Raw genomic sequence first — 18,892 nt, 5'->3', positions numbered from 1 at the left:
TCGATAATATGTATTATACTTTTTTGTTGTTGTCTTCCATGCTTGGCAAACAACCTTAGCACATCATAATTACCGTCTTGTGCTTTCTTCTTCAGATAGGCCTCGGCCGGTTCTAGAGATCGGCACCCCTCTGGTGGCCCCGACGGTCTAGGGCGTTGTTCGGCACCTAGAGGGGGTAGGACACAGGGAATAACTGCTTCTTCTTGTTAGTGCATGTCATCGCGAGATGACAGACCAAGTCTAGGCCCATTCTGTCACGGGATCACCCACCGAAGACTCTGTCTCGGGGACGAACGCAGCCGGTCCTCGATGTTCCCGCCCGTGTGTGTGGTTTGTGAGGCACGTGCCACGTCAAGGACGTGTGTTGCTTATTCAAATAGCACACCACCCCTGCATGCATATGCATGGGCCACACGCATGTAGGGGTGCCCTCCCTCCTCGGGTGGTCTCCATATCGAGCACCCATCCGGTGGCCCCGGCGGTCTAGGGCGTTATTCGGCACGGAGAGGGTGTAGTCCACGGTGAATAACTGCTTCTCCATGTTAGTGCATGTCATCACGAGATGACAGACCAAGTCTAGGCTCGTTCTGTCACGGGATCACCCACCGAAGATTCTGTCTCGGGGACGGACGCAGTCGGTCCTCGATGTTCCTGCCCGCGTGTGTGGTTTGTGAGGCACGTGTCACGTCAAGGATGTTAGTTGCTTATTCAAATAGCACACCACCCCTACATGCATATGCATGGGCCACACGCATGTAGGGGTGTCCTCACCCCCTCGGGCGGTCTCTATATCGAGCACCCATCCGGTGGCCCCAGCGGTCTAGGGCATTGTTCGGCACCAAGAGGGTGTAGTCCACGGTGAATAACTGCTTCTCCGTGTTAGTGCATGTCATCGCGAGATGACAGACCAAGTCTAGGCCCCTTCTTCGAGATAGTCTATTGGTATCGAGAGGGAATGTGTCCGGTTTGTGTAGGAAGTGCGGGTCCTGTTGCTCCATTGGCCTCGAAACTTCTTGTGCTCTCAAAGGAAGCCACCGCATGTATATGCATGGGCTATCCGGTGGCCTCGGCGGTCTAGGAAGTTGATCGGCACCGAGAGAGGGGGTAGGCCACGATCAACAACTGCTTCGTCTCATGTTTATTACTTTACACTCTTTAAAGTTCTCTCGCGGTGCCGGTCTAGGAAGTTGACCGGCACCGAGAGAGTGGGTAGGCCACGGTCAACAACTGCTTCTTATCATGTTTTTTAATTTACACTCTTTAAAGTTCTCTCTCGGTGTCGTTCTAGGAAGTTCGCCGACACCAAGAGAGGGTGTAGGCCACAGTCAACAACTTCCTCTTCTCATGTTTTTTACTTCACACTCTTTAAAGTTCTCTCTCGGTGCTGGTCTAGAAAGTTGACCGGCACCGAGAGAGGGGGTAGGCCACGGTCAACAACTGCTTCTTCTCATGTTTTTTACTTTACACTCTTTAAAGTTGAGTTTTGAACAAATCTAACCCAAAAAAGCATATATATATATATATATATGAGTGCATCAAAAGTCTTTTATCGAAAAAAATCATCAAAAGTCGTGGAATTTCCAAACTTTGGTCGTAAAAGCATACGAAATATGAGATACAAAAAAGATAGTACAAAACAAAAACAAAAAGAGAAGGGGAAAAAATTAGAGCAGTGGTAACGAGGGTCGATTCTCGGCTCTCGATAATGGCCACCTTTTCCGAGAGGCGCTCTCGGTCTAACCTAGATCTTAACTTTTCCCCTTTCTTTTATATCTTCATTCCCCTCCTCTCTGTTCCCTGCGCCACCGCCACCGCCGACGCCGAAATCGCCACTGCTGCCGCCACCGCCACCCCTCCTCCACCGCCCCCAATTGCGTCCACCACCCCCAACTGGCGCTGCCACGGTGCTTCATGGCCGGCGGCCGACGTGGCGGCTCTTCGATGCAACCCAACGACGGCCGCCGCAGCGGAGCTCCTCCGGTAGCGCGGCAGCTGGAGATGCCCTCAGGTGTGTACACCCATATGCAAATTTTGCTGAAGAAGATGAGAATTGGGAAAATTCAGTTCATAGGTACTCCACTAGGGGCTACTAATTCAGTTCATAGGGTATTTTTAGGTGCTCCACTAGGTCCATGTTGATCTAGTTCTAGGTAGTTTTAGGTGCTCCACTATGATGTTTGAGTTGCACAACATGTTGTGAGTTGCACATGTTTTTTTGCTTTCATTTTGAAAATGACCCCCTCTTGGATGCTTCTCACGCTCCGCCACTGCCACTAGGGGCTAGTAATTGCAAGTAGGCACCATCTTGCTGGGGAATTTAATACCATGGCAAAACTGGCTACAAAACAACCAAACCTGATATTGTGGGTCAAGTTCATCATAATATGCTGCTGTATACTACTGTAATGTTCAGTTTTCAGCCTATTTTTCATGTTTTTGAGGAGTTGATATTGTCCAGTGCATGATAATATGCTCATGTTGCTTATGTATATTTTTCAGCTATTGTAATGTATAGTTTTCCGCCTATTTTTTCATATATTTGAATAGTTCATATTGTCTAGTGCATGATAATATGCTCCTGTTGCCTATGTACTCTTTTCAGTCAATTTTTCATGTATTTTGGACAAGTGGTATGGTTAATATTCAGTATATATTTTTTTGTTTTTCAGATTCTGATGGGAGCACTGGTAGTAAGTACCGGAGAGTCCCGACTGGTACGACCGAGTCGTCCACCTCCCATCAGGCCACAACCGAGGCATCGTCATCATTGTATGGCGATGTCGGAGTGGACTTAGATGCACCAGATCCGCTCGCTACCGAGTCGGGCGACATGGAGGCCTCGGAAGGCTTGGGGTATACCTCGAGCAACACTTCCAAGAGGAAGAAATTCGGGTGTGGTCCGGGGAAGGTCCCGGAACCAACTACTGCCAGCAACCGTCGTGTCATTTGCCCGACAGGAGAGGGGTAAGCAAGCATTTCATTTGCATCATATTTTGGATGCCACAGCTTTGACACTCACATATGGTTGTCTTTTATATCATGTAGTCAGTGGGAATTTATCCCGACACAACCTAAGGGGGCATGCCCGCCGAACCACGTCATCGGCTCCCTCTTGAGGAAGCACTTCCCTGGATTGTCCAAGGCGGGTGATGATGATCCACCGTCGCCAGGTTTAACCTGGGAGCATTACGTACACAACAAGGATGAGCACGATGTTACCATGGCCACTCGGGTCATCAATGCTTTTTTTGTAAGTATCTTCGCTCCGACCACTGCATTTTTTCATATCCAAATCCTTGCTTGCGTGGATGGTGAGAAGATGCCATATGCTTTCTTGTAGGAAACATTTGCTTGCGTGGATGGTGAGCAGCAGAAGGCAATCAAAGGCATCGTGAAATATGCCCGAAAGATACTCTCTGACCTCAAGCACACGCTGCGGTACAAAGCCGTGATGCAGTGTCGGCCGCTCGATGAGAAGGGAGAGAAGATGACAAGGAAGACTGCTTGCCAGACCAACCTGTCGCGAGAAGAATACCTGTCAATGGTAAGTGACTACATCGGTTGCTAGTACTTTGATTCACCCCTCTTGTTCCTCAATTATTCGATTTTGTCTAACTAGGTGACGTAACCCTGGATGAAGGACAATTGTTGGGAGGCCCTGGTTGACATGTGGTGCGACCCAGCATGGCAGGCGCAACATGTGGAGAAGGGAAACGATCGAGCCAAAATGACAGGCCCGGCTCATGTCCAGGGAAGCCGGAACCTAACCGCTCTCAAGCAACACATGGTATGTGGATTAAGATGTTAACTTTTTCGCACGGTGCATCTTGGTTCATTAAATTTGATGGTTAATTTTGTAGGAGGCGAAGGTTGGTCGCCCGGTCCACATCCTGGAAACCTGGAAAGAAGGCCACAAGGGGAAGGATGGCGCCGAGTTGTGCTGCGAGTCGGTGGAGGAGAAGTGGGGGACCTTCAAAGAGGTCTTCCAGGAGGTGCACGGGCAGGAAGCCGAACCTATGTCCAAGCCCCTTGATCCTGAACTTCTCATCATTGCTGGCGAGGGGAAGGGTCATGGCTGCCACCTCCTTTGCAACGGGGCGATCGCCACCTCCTCGCATCGCAAGCTGCACGAGATACGCGCGTCGAGCACCAGCTCAACTCCGTCCATACGGAGTCGCCCAACCGCCGCATCAAATGAGATATCGCGTCTCAAGGTTAGCATCCTAATCTTTCATTTATGGCCATGCCTCGAAATAGCACCGTTCCAACCTATATGAGCCTAATGCCATGTTACATGATTTAATGGCGCAGCGGGCTGTTGAAGAGGAGAAAAGGCGGCAGGCTGAGCAGGAGTCCGGAGAAAAGGAACGGGAAGACACGAACAAGAGCTTGAAGCTGCTTGAGGATCAACTACAGGTAGAACATTATCTAAACTAGAGTAGAAGATTCATTACATAGGGACGAACCGCTCTCACGTGACTCTACTCTTATAGGCTCTTATGCAATCTCAAAGCAGTGCAAGTGATGCCCCTCCTCCTCCTCCGGAATGTTAACTCGATGGCCTCTCCTCCTCAAGATGATCTATATATGAACAAGTGTACTTCTATTGTGACATGCACGTGTTTTGCAAGTAGTGACAATATGTATGAATTTGCGACTTGTGTGTGACGTCTATTAGGATAATACATTCGACTTGTGTGTGACAATATGTGGACTATCCCTAATTATGCCTATATATGTGTGGACTAGATCAAATTATGCCTATATATGATCAAATTATGCCTATATATGTGTGGAATAGATCAAATTATGCCTATATATGATCCTTCTGCCAAGTAGTTGTTTTTATCTGCAGGGATCAGAAAATAAATAGCTTAAACATCAGAATAGATGGGAAAGATTTCCGAGAGCAACATTCGAAAAACTACATATTACCGAGAGCCCTTCTCGAAAACATGGTCGTCTGGGAGACCTACTATTGTGCCACAACTTTTCTGAGAGCTGCTCTCGGAAAGGAAGACGACATTGCCGAGACAAGCTCACGGCAAAGCTATGTAAACTGTCAGCTCCCATGTGGGCCACGCCGTCCTACTGGTCAGGAGGATTGCCGAGAGCAGCTCTCGGCAAAGATATCATCATTTTTTTCAAGAATATTTAGGAAGTTATTTCAAACTTTTACTGATAAATGTGACCAGTGGGACCACATGTCAGTTAGAAAGAACACACACAAAAAAAGAAAATAGGATGTTGCATATGCTTTGCCGAGTGTCGTACTGCAGCTCTCGGTAAAGGATGTAGTAACTGACGGAGCCGTCTGTTACGGACGGCCATGCCGCGTGGCTCCTCTTTGCCGTGAGCGGCTCTCAGCGTCTGCAGGTTTTGCCGTGCGGTGCCTCTTTGTCGTGAGGCAATGACGGCAAAGATGGCAGTTTGCCGTGAAGCTGGCCGGTTTGCCGAGAGTGACACTCGACAAAGTTTGCTTTGCCGAGTATTCGTATTTTAGCACTCGTCAAAGAGCATTACACCCGGTGTACATGAAAATTCCAGTAGTGAGTGACATCTATCAAGCTGAAAGCCCTATCTGCAGCATCAACTTCTAATATTTCTGACAGACATGGATGCATGTACAGGGCAGTTCCTACTGCATTTTTTTTACTTCTTATAGTCTTCCAACTTATGAACGATTTCTGACACTGAAGTCTACTAGGTCAGGTAGTTCATCCAAGATATCACCCTTCTAGTAGTGAAGCACGCCTTTTGTTAGTTCTCTAAGACTTCTAATGACATGTGCTTTTCTTGTTTAATTATCATCATGCAGTAGGGCCTCTTCTACTGTCTCAGTGAATTTATTAGTGACCCCTTTTCAAATCCTGCGACCTGATATTGATACTTGATTCATTATCAACAATAGGATATATGCTACTATCTTGAGAAATTTTGCGCACAAAAGGTTCAAGATGTTGAACACTTTTGCGACGTGATTCTGGAAAAGTGTAAGGACCAATTACGTGGAGTATGTACTCTGTGCAGTGATTATAAGTAGGTTAGGCACCATAAGCAACATGTCCCAGCATGCAGCTGCGATGGTGACACACCCATCACTGTTAATGATCCAAGAGAACTGGGTGTATCCAACCAAGAGGATACTCCTGTTGGTTTGCCAAGCGTTAAGGAATTACCCTTGACAGAACACAAATCATACAGTGGTATGTCCTCCACTTGCCACCGTTGAAATTTCTGTTTCCATGTACCTAATATGCCCTTAGGGAGTACAACGAGAGGCCTTCCAGAGGGATACTTTGCCAAGAAGCTCTGAATAAAACTAACTAGGATAAATGTCTTCCCCGAACCAGGGGCATGAGCTAGAATGCAACCTCGTGGTTTGTCAGAGACTAAATTCTTAACCAGAAAGTGGAAACCTGCCAACTGATGTGGTCTCATTTGCTTTTCATGTTTTAGATGAATAACAATGTCTAACGCGTTCAGTTCTTCAGTGATTCTAACATCACCAGTGACAATATCATCAGAATCCTTTGAGCGCTTTTCAGAGTAATATGATCTTGACCTTGATGCCTGACATGAGGTAAACATAATGTCAATTGATTGTTCCAGTCATACATTTAAACTTCAATTCATTCCAAAGTTTATATTATGCCATCGTGACATTTCTAAAAAATTATAATGCATAACAGTAGATACCGAATATCAGAAAATAACAACTACATGTGCTATACTAGAAAAGTTTCTTCATGCTCGAAATACAGGAATAACCAAATAACAACCCACAAGGTCTAGCGTCAGGCTCTGCGGCATGAGCAAATGTGTCAATTTTGTCAGATAAGATGAGCAAATGTGTCAATTCTCAGGTATGATTGGCATATTGTGCCCCTTTAGGCACTTGGCTCTTATCAAAACAGATTGTGTTCAAACAACGTAATAGTGTAATAAAAAATAAAAAATGTATTTCAAAGCAGTTTCAGCACACCAAATGGGAATACAACACATGCCTGTGGGCCACTTTGCTTGTTGCTAAAAAGGATATTCGCTAAGAACTTCTGAAAAAATAAAACTACATATGTTGCTAAACGGCCTCAGAGTTATAGAAGCATCATCACATATCTTAAACAAATAACATACCTTTCTCCACTGATAATCAATGATTGTGTCAGGCCTTCTCACAATCATACGCCGGACACGGCGTACATGGCCCAGATCTTCATGAATCTGTATTTCATGATTGTAGACGTTGTTCACCTCTTTCTCATTGGCTGCCTCTTCAAGTGTGTCGAGCTGGCCAATAAATATAACTAAATCATTACGGCAAACAACATAAATCCAAATAAACAATTTACTGAAGATAAAGTTTACAGATTTCTCTTATTAAGTTGAGCTCATCTATTCTCAAACTTTACAAGTTGAATCAATTTGCAGACAGAGCACGGGATCATAAGAACAACCATAAAATTACAAAATGATATGTTTCAAAATGCTGAAGCAACAAAAGTCATAAGTCTGTGATTATAATTTGTACCTTAGAGCTTTCAAGTGCCACTGAGTGCTCATTCCAAAAATCTTCAAGACCATCACTTTCCTTTTCTTGTATATGTTCTTCCTCCATAGGCTCATCTTCCCCCATAGGCTCATCTTCCTCCATAGGTTCGTCTTACCCCAGAGGATTGTAAGGTTTTGAGGGCAAATCAAATACTGTTGGATTTGCTTCATTTTTTCTTTTTCTTTTCTTGGCACAATTTCAACATCCCCATCTACTTGGGAGCTTGGATCAACTTATTGTTTTTTTCTCTCCTTAGGAAGTGGAGGGGAAACTTGTGTTTCTGCCATTTTCTCCTTATGGGTAGCAACATACATTGAGCAAGAAGAGTTACGGCTGGAAGATGAAAATTTCAGCTTTGAATTGGAATAGATTCAGCAAATATCAAACAATTATACTCCATTATTTTTAGTACAAGAGAAAGGGGTACTTGTTAACTAAGATGCGTCAAATAATTATGGATGAACATTAAAAAAATTGAAAACAAAGATAACAGTTTCGCAGTGCCCTTCAGAGATACTGATGAGGCAGTGCAAAGTTGATGCTACTAGTTTGTCATTACAAACATGTAGAACAAAATCAACAATATAACTCAGTAAAAAATTGCAAGTGAAAATCACATACAGCCAGATCATGGATATGTTCTGCAATATAACTCTCTCAAACAGAACTGCTGATGGTTGATAGCTGGCCGAAGGATATTGATTCATTAAAGTTGCACTTGGACTATATGGAACAATTTGACAGTTTTGGTCTCTATCCGAAAAAGACTGTTTTTGTCTCTATCATGCATTATCTCATTTACTTCATCAATTCCTTCGATTACCACTCTCATGAGAGCACCAGCCTGTTCTGATGGTATCAGCTGTTTATTTTTCTCAGGCGTCAGTTGTTTGTGTGCTCCTGTGCTTTCATCATCATCATCATCCGAATCAAGAACTATTATGTCACTCTTTTTCTGTTCTCTTTGCTCGATAGAATTGGCCATATTAGTTTCAACACTCGGCCCATAACTCAGAGCGGGCTCGGGCAGAGTAGAAAGGAAAGTTAACAATTGGACCTTCTGAGCATACAAGCTATCCCACTCCTCGGTAACACTGCCACATCCCCAACTGCGAATCGTATTTGCAGTAAGTGAAAGATTATTGATGGGGTTGGAAGGCTCTCTTTTTCTGTGGTAATACATGCCTACAGAAACAGATGACTAATTAGTTATTATCATATAAGAGAGAAGAAATAAATTAGCACCAGCAATGGAAGTAGCACTTCTGCTGATGTTGCATATAAGCCCCATGCAAGGTGGACAAGAAAAATGTGGGATACGTACATGGCAATCATAAGTATGAACCACAGACAGTTACATGAGGAGAACTATAATGATCATAAAATGCAGCGGGCATTATGTAGTAGTCAACCCACTAATTGTTTAACACAAGCATAGTAATTGATGAACAAATAGGCACCTTATTCATCAATTCTTTCTCCTAGGTTTACTAGGTTTCCTTATTAGCTCTGTATTTCACCTGGTACAATCCAATTAAAGTAGTAATGAAACTTTATACATAAAGCTAGTAGCTACTAGAGATACACTAGAAATATCACCTACAGTAAATTCAGTCCAAATTCAAATACTGTTCTTTGCTTCTAATCATGCACAGAATACCCAGAAAAGGAGTCTCTAAAGAAAAGAAAAACACAAAGGTGATGTGAGTGTACAGGGTAGTGGAAATACTTCAACTGGGCAAACTATATTCACACTAGCATTTCAAAGAGCAAAGTTGCTTCGATGCCTACAAATATACAAGCATGCAAACAACAATGTACTAGCAGGAAACATATCACCACAATAACACCTATGACCGTGTCCAGCATAGAAAAGAACAATACACATGAAACACCCAGAAAGTGGAAACCTGCCAACTGATGTGGTCTCATTTGCTTTTCATGTCTTGGATGAATAGCAATGTCTAACGCAATGAATTCTTCCCCGACTCTTAACATCACTAACGACAATATCATCAGAATCCTTTCAACGCATTTCACAGAAATATGATCTTGACCTTGATGCCTGACATGAGGTAAACTCAATTCCAATGATACATTTAAATTTCATGAATGCCATGAAAAACATTGAAAATAATGATAAGCCAAAGTTCCATATTTGTTACTAAACCCATGTCCTGCGCAATATTGCCAGGCCACATCATCTATCTATCTATTTATACTAAAAGCACAACATGGTAGAGATAGATAAGTAGACTATAAATTCTCACAAAAAGGCAAAACATCCAACTTTTGGTTGAACAGACCAGCTTATTGATCAAATTTTTGCACAAACTATTCCATTTCAAAAACAAAAAATGTTTGAGCACAAACTGCATGAACCACATCCTACCATTGTTTATCCTCGCATAACTATCATTTTTATAATGCATGGCAACAATGCATCTAAAAAAAGTGGTGCTTCCACTTTTCAAGAAGAAGCAGGAAACAATAATCTACAAATCCAAACATGTATTAGTCTACAAAACAATATCTCAAATATCCCTGTTAAGCTAGAAAACAACCACAGAATTGACTATTAAGCTTCCCACAAAAAATATTTGAAGATAGGGCTATACTGCTACTGTAGCCTTATGTTTTTTGTAGACAATAACAGAAAGCCAGGCGTACACAAAGCCAACAAACAGACAATTGCATAAGCTACAACCATAAGCATAAAAAAATCTATTGTATTAACTACTAACATAAGCATCAAGAAAATCTGATACGATTCCATTTATCTATGCTAAACTACTACATCTATTACCGTTGTCCCTTACACTTCTATATGAATATCAAGGAACAAAACAAACAATTAATCTACATAGGCAGAGAAATGAGCAGCAAACAAGCACAAACCAAAGTCAGGAAGTCAAGATTAATGCACATACCTCAGCGAAACACAAGGACCTTCATCTTATGGTTTCCCATTAGCATACAAAATTACAAAAGGCAGCTGATCTGCACTCCTCACCGTACACACAGGCGTCAGACCAGGCAGAAGTTACAATCGTATCACAATATCACATGGTCAAATTTGTGCACAAACATCCTACCAATATTTATCTTGTTTTTTTAATCTTTTATGCATGGAAACACTACACCTAAACAAGCGGTTCTTCCACTTTTGGAAAAATAGTAGTAGCAATACGAGGCACTTATCTCAATATTCAGGTAAAAGTTATCTGGCAGATGCTGGATATGAAATGAATAAATGCTACACTTATATTTGCAAGATGTGTGATATATAAACAATAGTAAACACGCAACCTACTGGAAGTGAAACATGGCAGAAAATAATACAGCAAAGGGATGTATTCTCTATTCTGCATGCAGATTCTAGCATGTAAACTCTAGCTCGGTAAGAGCAGGAAAGTTATGCAAACAAACAATGAAAAAATCAACAAGGGTTGACAACTGCTGTAAGTACTTATGTAATACTCAACCAGAGGATTGCACAAAGAATCGAGGTCAAGAAACTAGGTGAACATCCCAAACCTGCTGCAATTATTACTACTTCAACTGTGAAGTTACACAAGATAAGACTGGGTAGGCTCAATCATGTCAGGCCATTCCTCATAACCTACATTGACTAGCACAGTGATTTTTCTATTAAGCGCCAAGGATTCGAGAGATTGGGGTTGAAAACGTAAGGAGAAGCCATAAAATGGAAAGATCCATTATATGTTACATTAACATTACTCATGGCCAGAGTAGTTGTACAAAATGATTGCCGTGTGAATCTGCAAAACCACACACCAGTGTGATGAGTGCTAGCTAAACAGCTATATATTATAAGCATTGTATCCTATGCATAGAGGAACCGTATCTGAGCAGAAATAGACTCCCAAAAACATATTACAGTGCACGCCAATAAAACAAGCATTTCATGGATACATTGAGGGACGTTGCCATAAATGCCAAGGAAAATACTCAAATATAATCACAATGGTAAACTGACAGGGGAAATGTAAGGATGATATGGCAATGACATGAATCAAACATATCGGTCTTTGTGTAGACAAACCAAACATCCATTTAACTACTATGTCATGCAATCTAATCCAATTCAATTCAAATTCATGGATAAATTTGAAAAACTTTGCAAGGTCAAATTGATGGGCAAATAGGTTCCTGTTTTTAGGGTCATGGCCAAATAATTTCCTCTGAACTAACGCACACCCAACATTTCTGCTTGAGTTGCACATTTGTACGGAGCAGTCGCAGTGTCGCACCATCTGAGAATAATTTTACAGAGCTAGTATCTCCCACTTTTGTTCTTTTTAGAATAAACATGGAAAGTTGCATCATTTTCTTAGGAGAAGAGCCAAAGCGGCTGAAACAACGTTTTTCGGCCTACTGTGCTAACCTGCGGGATTAGCAAACACAATTGGCAATTTCTATTGACAATTACGGTGACAGCTGACAAGAGAAGTATACAGAAACTAAGGGACGATTGCGGCTTGCCTCAGCACCCTAGCGGCTGCTGCTTCACCCATGGTGCGGGTGCGGCCATGCGCCACGACGCTGCCTGTCGCTCCGCCTCCCAACCATCCTCCTACGCTGCGTGCTCTTGCCACCACTGACCGCGAATACGATACCACGCCGCACCTGCCGCTGCCGCCGCCATCTCCCTCTCCGTCTCCTAGAGGGGCCCTCTGTGTGCGCCCGCCCATCAGATAGCAGTGTCTCAGTGGGCTGTCCCAACTGGGCCTCCATAATGTACATCAAACACAATTAAGAGGACCACTACCAACCTCAAACACCATCACCATTAAGGCTCATCATCTTGCCATCTTCCTCCTCCGCTCGAATCCTCCCATGCCCCATTCTAAAAAAATGACTCCTTGTCGTTTCCTCCTTCCTCGCCGGCGGCGCGGTTGGACGGAGAGACCCCTACTATCTGCCACGGGCGGCGGGTACACACACCCGCCACCGATTAGGACACCATACGGCACAACACAACCAAAAAGATCTTCACAATACCCAAGCATCCACCGGAAATCAGGACGCCTGGCGGGCAGTTCCGCGCATCCCTCCCCTGCCAATGCGAGCCTCGCCCGAAACCGCAAGGAATCCTACCACCCCAACCCCGTGCGGTGCCCACAGACAAAGGAACAAGGATCAAGAGTCATGGCATATGGTTACTTGGTTGGCCAAAGTGTGATGGACACAATTGTGGCAATTTAGCTAAAAGAGCATGACAGGTGGGCTAGGTGACTAAGTGATTATGAACCGAACACAATCGATCTTGCCTGAGTAACCCAACAACAGAAAACATCATTGGACCGAACAGAACTTTGCTTATCTTCAAGATAAGCAGCTTAAAGACCACCAGGCACATGCCATGTCATGGCCCTTGTGTAATCCACAGTAAAACTATATTGACGTAATATGCCCACCAAACAGAAACCTTTTACTTTTGTAAAACATTGGTGATATGAAACCTTCAGTTAGTCATAACTGTATTGTATGGGCCACACAGATATATAAGTTACGGTACAAAATGACAAACTAGAGCATCTCATAAAACATTTAACTTCAAAAAAACCAATTCCAGTTCTAATATAGGCTCCATCATAGTGTATCAGGTAAAGCCTAAGAAACAATCAAGTTGTCCATTCTCACCCATGAGGTAACATAAGCAAGGAAGAATTTGCAAATTGATGGTTTCAGATTGATATATAAGAAACTGAGACCCACAAGATTTATTGCTAGCACGAGACATCAGTTTACCTTGGACGGACCAGGAAGGAACTGGAGGTCCAATTTGACTGAGAATCGGTCATGCATGTCAAACAAATAACCTGCAAAAAGAAGCGTCATTGTTTATTTCAATCCCACAACCAAACAAGTGTCAATTTCATGCTATAACACTATCATATTTTGGATAGTGAGACACAAACAAAATAAAGGGATTATGCTAACTGTAGAAAGTCTGAAACCAATCATCTAGGGAACAAAGTGGATGCACAAAAATACTAAAAAAAGGAAAAATAGTAGTAGCATTACGAGGCATTTATCTCACTATTCAGGTAAAAGTTATCTGGCAGATGTTGGATATGAAATGAATAAATGCTACACTTATATTTGCAAGATGTGTGATATATAAACAATAGTAAACATGCAACCTACTGGAAGTGAAACATGGCAGAAAATAATACAGCAAAGGGATGTATTCTCTATTATGCATGCAGATTCTAGCATGTAAACTCTAGCTCGGTAAGAGCAGGAAAGTTATGCAAACAAACAATGAAACAATCAACAAGGGTTGACAACTGCCGTAAGTACTTATGTAAGAGTCAACCAGAGGATTGCACAAAGAATCGACGTCAAGAAACTAGGTGAACATCCAAAACCTGCTGCAATTATTACTACTTCAACTGTGAAGTTACACAAGATAAGACTGGGTAGGCTCAATCATGCCAGGACATTCCTCATAACCTACATTGACTAGCACAGTGATTTTTCTATTAAGCGCCAATGATTCGAGAGATTGGGGTTGAAAACGTAAGGAGAAGCCATAAAATGGAAAGATCCATTATATGTTACATTAACATTACTCATGGCCAGTGTAGTTGTACAAAATGATTGCCGTGTGAATCTGCAAAACCACACACCAGTGTGATGAGTTAGCAGCTAAACAGCTATATATTATAAGCATTGTATCCTATGCATAGAGGAACCGTATCTGAGCAGAAATAGACTCCCAAAAACATATTACTGTGCACGCAAATAAAACAAGCATTTCATGGATACATTGAGGGACGTTGCCATAAATGCCAAGGAAAATACTCAAATATAATCACAATGGTAAACTGACAGGGGAAATGTAAGGATGATATGGCAATGACATGAGTCAAACATACCGGTCTTTGTGTAGACAAACCAAACATCCATTTAACTACTATGTCATGCAATCTAATCCAATTCAATTCAAATTCATGGATAAATTTGAAAAACTTTGCAAGGTCAAATTGATGGGCAAATAGGTTCCTGTTTTTAGGGTCATGGCCAAATAATTTCCTCTGAACTAACGCACACCCAACATTTCTGCTTGAGTTGCACATTTGTACGGAGCAGTCGCAGTGTCGCACCATCTGAGAATAATTTTACAGAGCTAGTATCTCCCACTTTTGTTCTTTTTAGAATAAACATGGAAAGTTGCATCATTTTCTTAGGAGAAGAGCCAAAGCGGCTAAAACAACGTTTTTCGGCCTACTGTGCTAACCTGCGGGATTAGCAACCACAATTGGCAATTTCTATTGACAATTACGGTGACAGCTGACAAGAGAAGTACACAGAAACTAAGGGACGATTGCGGATTGCCTCAGCACCCTAGCGGCTGCTGCTTCACCCATGGTGCGGGTGCGGCCATGCGCCACGACGCTGCCTGTCGCTCCGCCTCCCAACCATCCTCCTACGCGGCGTGCTCTTGCCACCGCTGACCGCGAATACGATACCACGCCGCACCTGCCGCTGCCGCCGCCATCTCCCTCTCCGTCTCCTAGAGGGGCCCTCTGTGTGTGCCCGCCCGTCAGACAGCAGTGTCTCAGTGGGCTGTCCCAACTGGGCCTCCATAATGTACATCAAACACAATTAAGAGGACCACTACCAACCTCAAACACCATCACCATTAAGGCTCATCATCTTGCCATCTTCCTCCTCCGCTCGAATCCTCCCATGCCCCATTCTAAAAAAATGACTCCTTGTCGTTTCCTCCTTCCTCGCCGGCGGTGCGGTTGGACGGAGAGACCCCTACTATCTGCCACGGGCGGCGGGTACACACACCCGCCACCGATTAGGACACCGTACGGCACAACACAACCAAAAAGATCTTCACAATACCCAAGCATCCACCGGAAATCAGGACGCCTGGCGGGCAGTTCCGCGCATCCCTCCCCTGCCAATGCGAGCCTCGCCCGAAACCGCAAGGAATCCTACCACCCCAACCCCGTGCGGTGCCCACACACAAAGGAACAAGGATCAAGAGTCATGGCATATGGTTACTTGGTTGGCCAAAGTGTGATGGACACAATTGTGGCAATTTAGCTAAAAGAGCATGACAGGTGGGCTAGGTGACTAAGTGATTATGAACCGAACACAATCGATCTTGCCTGAGTAACCCAACAACAGAAAACATCATTGGACCGAACAGAACTTTGCTTATCTTCAAGATAAGCAGCTTAAAGACCACCAGGCACATGCCATGTCATGGCCCTTGTGTAATCCATAGTAAAACTATATTGACGTAATATGCCCACCAAACAGAAACCTTTTACTTTTGTAAAACATTGGTGATATGAAACCTTCAGTTGCTCATAACTGTATTGTATGGGCCACACAGATATATAAGTTACGGTACAAAATGACAAACTAGAGCATCTCATACAACATTTAACTTCAAAAAAACCAATTCTAGTTCTAATATAGGCTCCATCATAGTGTATCAGGTAAAGCCTAAGAAACAATCAAGTTGTCCATTCTCACCCATGAGGTAACATAAGCAAGGAAGAATTTGCAAATTGATGGTTTCAGATTGATATATAAGAAACTGAGACCCACAAGATTTATTGCTAGCACGAGACATCAGTTTACCTTGGACGGACCAGGAAGGAGCTGGAGGTCCAATTTGACTGAGAATCGGTCATGCATGTCAAACAAATAACCTGCAAAAAGAAGCGTCATTGTTTATTTCAATCCCACAACCAAACAAGTGTCAATTTCATGCTATAACACTATCATATTTTGGATAGTGAGACACAAACAAAATAAAGGGATTATGCTAACTGTAGAAAGTCTGAAACCAATCATCTAGGGAACAAAGTGGATGCACAAAAATACTAAAAAAGGAAAAATAGTAGTAGCAATACGAAGAACTTATCTCACTATTCAGGTAAAAGTTATCTGGTAGATGTTGGATATGAAATGAATAAATGCTACACTTATATTTGCAAGATGTGTGATATATAAACAATAGTAAACACGCAACCTACTGGAAGTGAAACATGGCAGAAAATAATACAGCAAAGGGATGTATTCTCTATTCTGCATGCAGATTCTAGCATGTAAACTCTAGCTCGGTAAGAGCAGGAAAGTTATGCTAACAAACAATGAAACAATCAACAAGGGTTGACAACTGCCGTAAGTACTTATGTAAGAGTCAACCAGAGGATTGCACAAAGAATCGAGGTCAAGAAACTAGGTGAACATCCAAAACCTACTGCAATTATTACTACTTCAACTGTGAAGTTACACAAGATAAGACTGGGTAGGCTCAATCATGCCAGGCCATTCCTCATAACCTACATTGACTAGCACAGTGATTTTTCTATTAAGCACCAAGGATTCGAGAGATTGGGGTTGAAAACGTAAGGAGAAGCCATAAAATGGAAAGATCCATTATATGTTACATTAACATTACTCATGGCCAGAGTAGTTGTACAAAATGATTGCCGTGTGAATCTGCAAAACCACACACCAGTGTGATGAGTTAGCAGCTAAACAGCTATATATTATAAGCATTGTATCCTATGCATAGAGGAACCGTATCTGAGCAGAAATAGACTCCCAAAAACATATTACAATGCACGCAAATAAAACAAGAATTTCATGGATACATTGAGGGACGTTGCCATAAATGCCAAGGAAAATACTCAAATATAATCACAATGGTAAACTGACAGGGGAAATGTAAGGATGATATGGCAATGACATGAATCAAACATACCGGTCTTTGTGTAGACAAACCAAACATTCATTTAAATACTATGTCATGCAATCTAATCCAATTCAATTCAAATTCATGGATAAATTTGAAAAACTTTGCAAGGTCAAATTGATGGGCAAATAGGTTCCTGTTTTTAGGGTCATGGCCAAATAATTTCCTCTGAACTAACGAACACCCAACATTTCTGCTTGAGTTGCACATTTGTACGGAGCAGTCGCAGTGTCGCACCATCTGAGAATAATTTTACAGAGCTAGTATCTCCCACTTTTGTTCTTTTTAGAATAAACATGGAAACTTGCATCATTTTCTTAGGAGAAGAGCCAAAGCGGCTGAAACAACGTTTTTCGGCCTACTGTGCTAACCTGCGGGATAAGCAACCACAATTGGCAATTTCTATTGACAATTACGGTGACAGCTGACAAGAGAAGTATACAGAAACTAAGGGACGATTGCGGCTTGCCTCAGCACCCTAGCGGCTGCTGCTTCACCCATGGTGCGGGTGCGGCCATGCGCCACGACGCTGCATGTCGCTCCGCCTCCCAACCATCCTCCTACGCGACGTGCTCTTGCCACCGCTGACCGCGAATACGATACCATGCCACACCTGCCGCTGTCGCCGCCATCTCCCTCTCCCTCTCCTAGAGGGGCCCTTTGTGTGCGCCCGCCCGTCAGACAGCAGTGTCTCAGTGGGCTGTCCCAACTGGGCCTCCATAATGTACATCAAACACAATTAAGAGGACCACTACCAACCTCAAACACCATCACCATTAAGGCTCATCATCTTGCCATCTTCCTTCTCCGCTCGAATCCTCCCATGCCCCATTCTAAAACAATGACTCCTTGCCGTTTCCTCCTTCCTCGCCGGCGGCGCGGTTGGACGGAGAGACCCCTACTATCTGCCACGGGCGGCGGGTACACACAACCGCCATCGATTAGGACACCGTACGGCACAACACAACCAAAAAGATCTTCATAATACCCAAGCATCCACCGGAAATCAGGACGCCTGGCGGGCAGTTCCGCGCATCCCTCCCCTGCCAACGCGAGCCTCGCCTGAATCCGCAAGGAATCCTACCACCCCAACCCCGTGCGGCGCCCACACACAAAGGAACATGGATCAAGAGTCATGGCATATGGTTACCTGGTTGGCCAAAGTGTGATGGACACAATTGTGGCAATTTAGCTAAAAGAGCATGACAGGTGGGCTAGGTGACTAAGTGATTATGAACCGAACACAATCGATCTTGCCTGAGTAACCCAACAACAGAAAACATCATTGGACCGAACAGAACTTTGATTATCTTCAAGATAAGCAGCTTAAAGACCACCAGGCACATGCCATGTCATGGCCCTTGTGTAATCCACAGTAAAACTATATTGACGTAATATGCCCACCAAACAGAAACCTTTTACTTTTGTAAAACATTGGTGATATGAAACCTTCAGTTGCTCATAACTGTATTGTATGGGCCACGCAGATACATGATAAGTTACGGTACAAAATGACAAACTAGAGCATCTCATACAACATTTAACTTTAAATAACCAATTCCAGTTCTAATATAGGCTCG

General features: G+C 43.2%; 1 pseudogene; it reads right to left on the bottom strand.

Moving 5' to 3' along the window:
• The window catches only part of LOC125510223 (protein CHROMATIN REMODELING 35-like), an 87,879-nt pseudogene extending 79,144 nt beyond the window's left edge, over nucleotides 1-8,735 (bottom strand).
• Between the last annotated feature and the right edge of the window lie 10,157 nt (nucleotides 8,736-18,892).

This window comes from Triticum urartu, chromosome 5A (assembly GCF_056163025.1).
Source record: "Triticum urartu cultivar PI428250 chromosome 5A, HENAU_Tu73, whole genome shotgun sequence".
In the NCBI taxonomy this organism is placed as follows: domain Eukaryota; kingdom Viridiplantae; phylum Streptophyta; class Magnoliopsida; order Poales; family Poaceae; genus Triticum; species Triticum urartu.
Note: the sequence above shows the minus strand (reverse complement) of the source record. Positions and strands in the feature narration are given on the sequence as shown.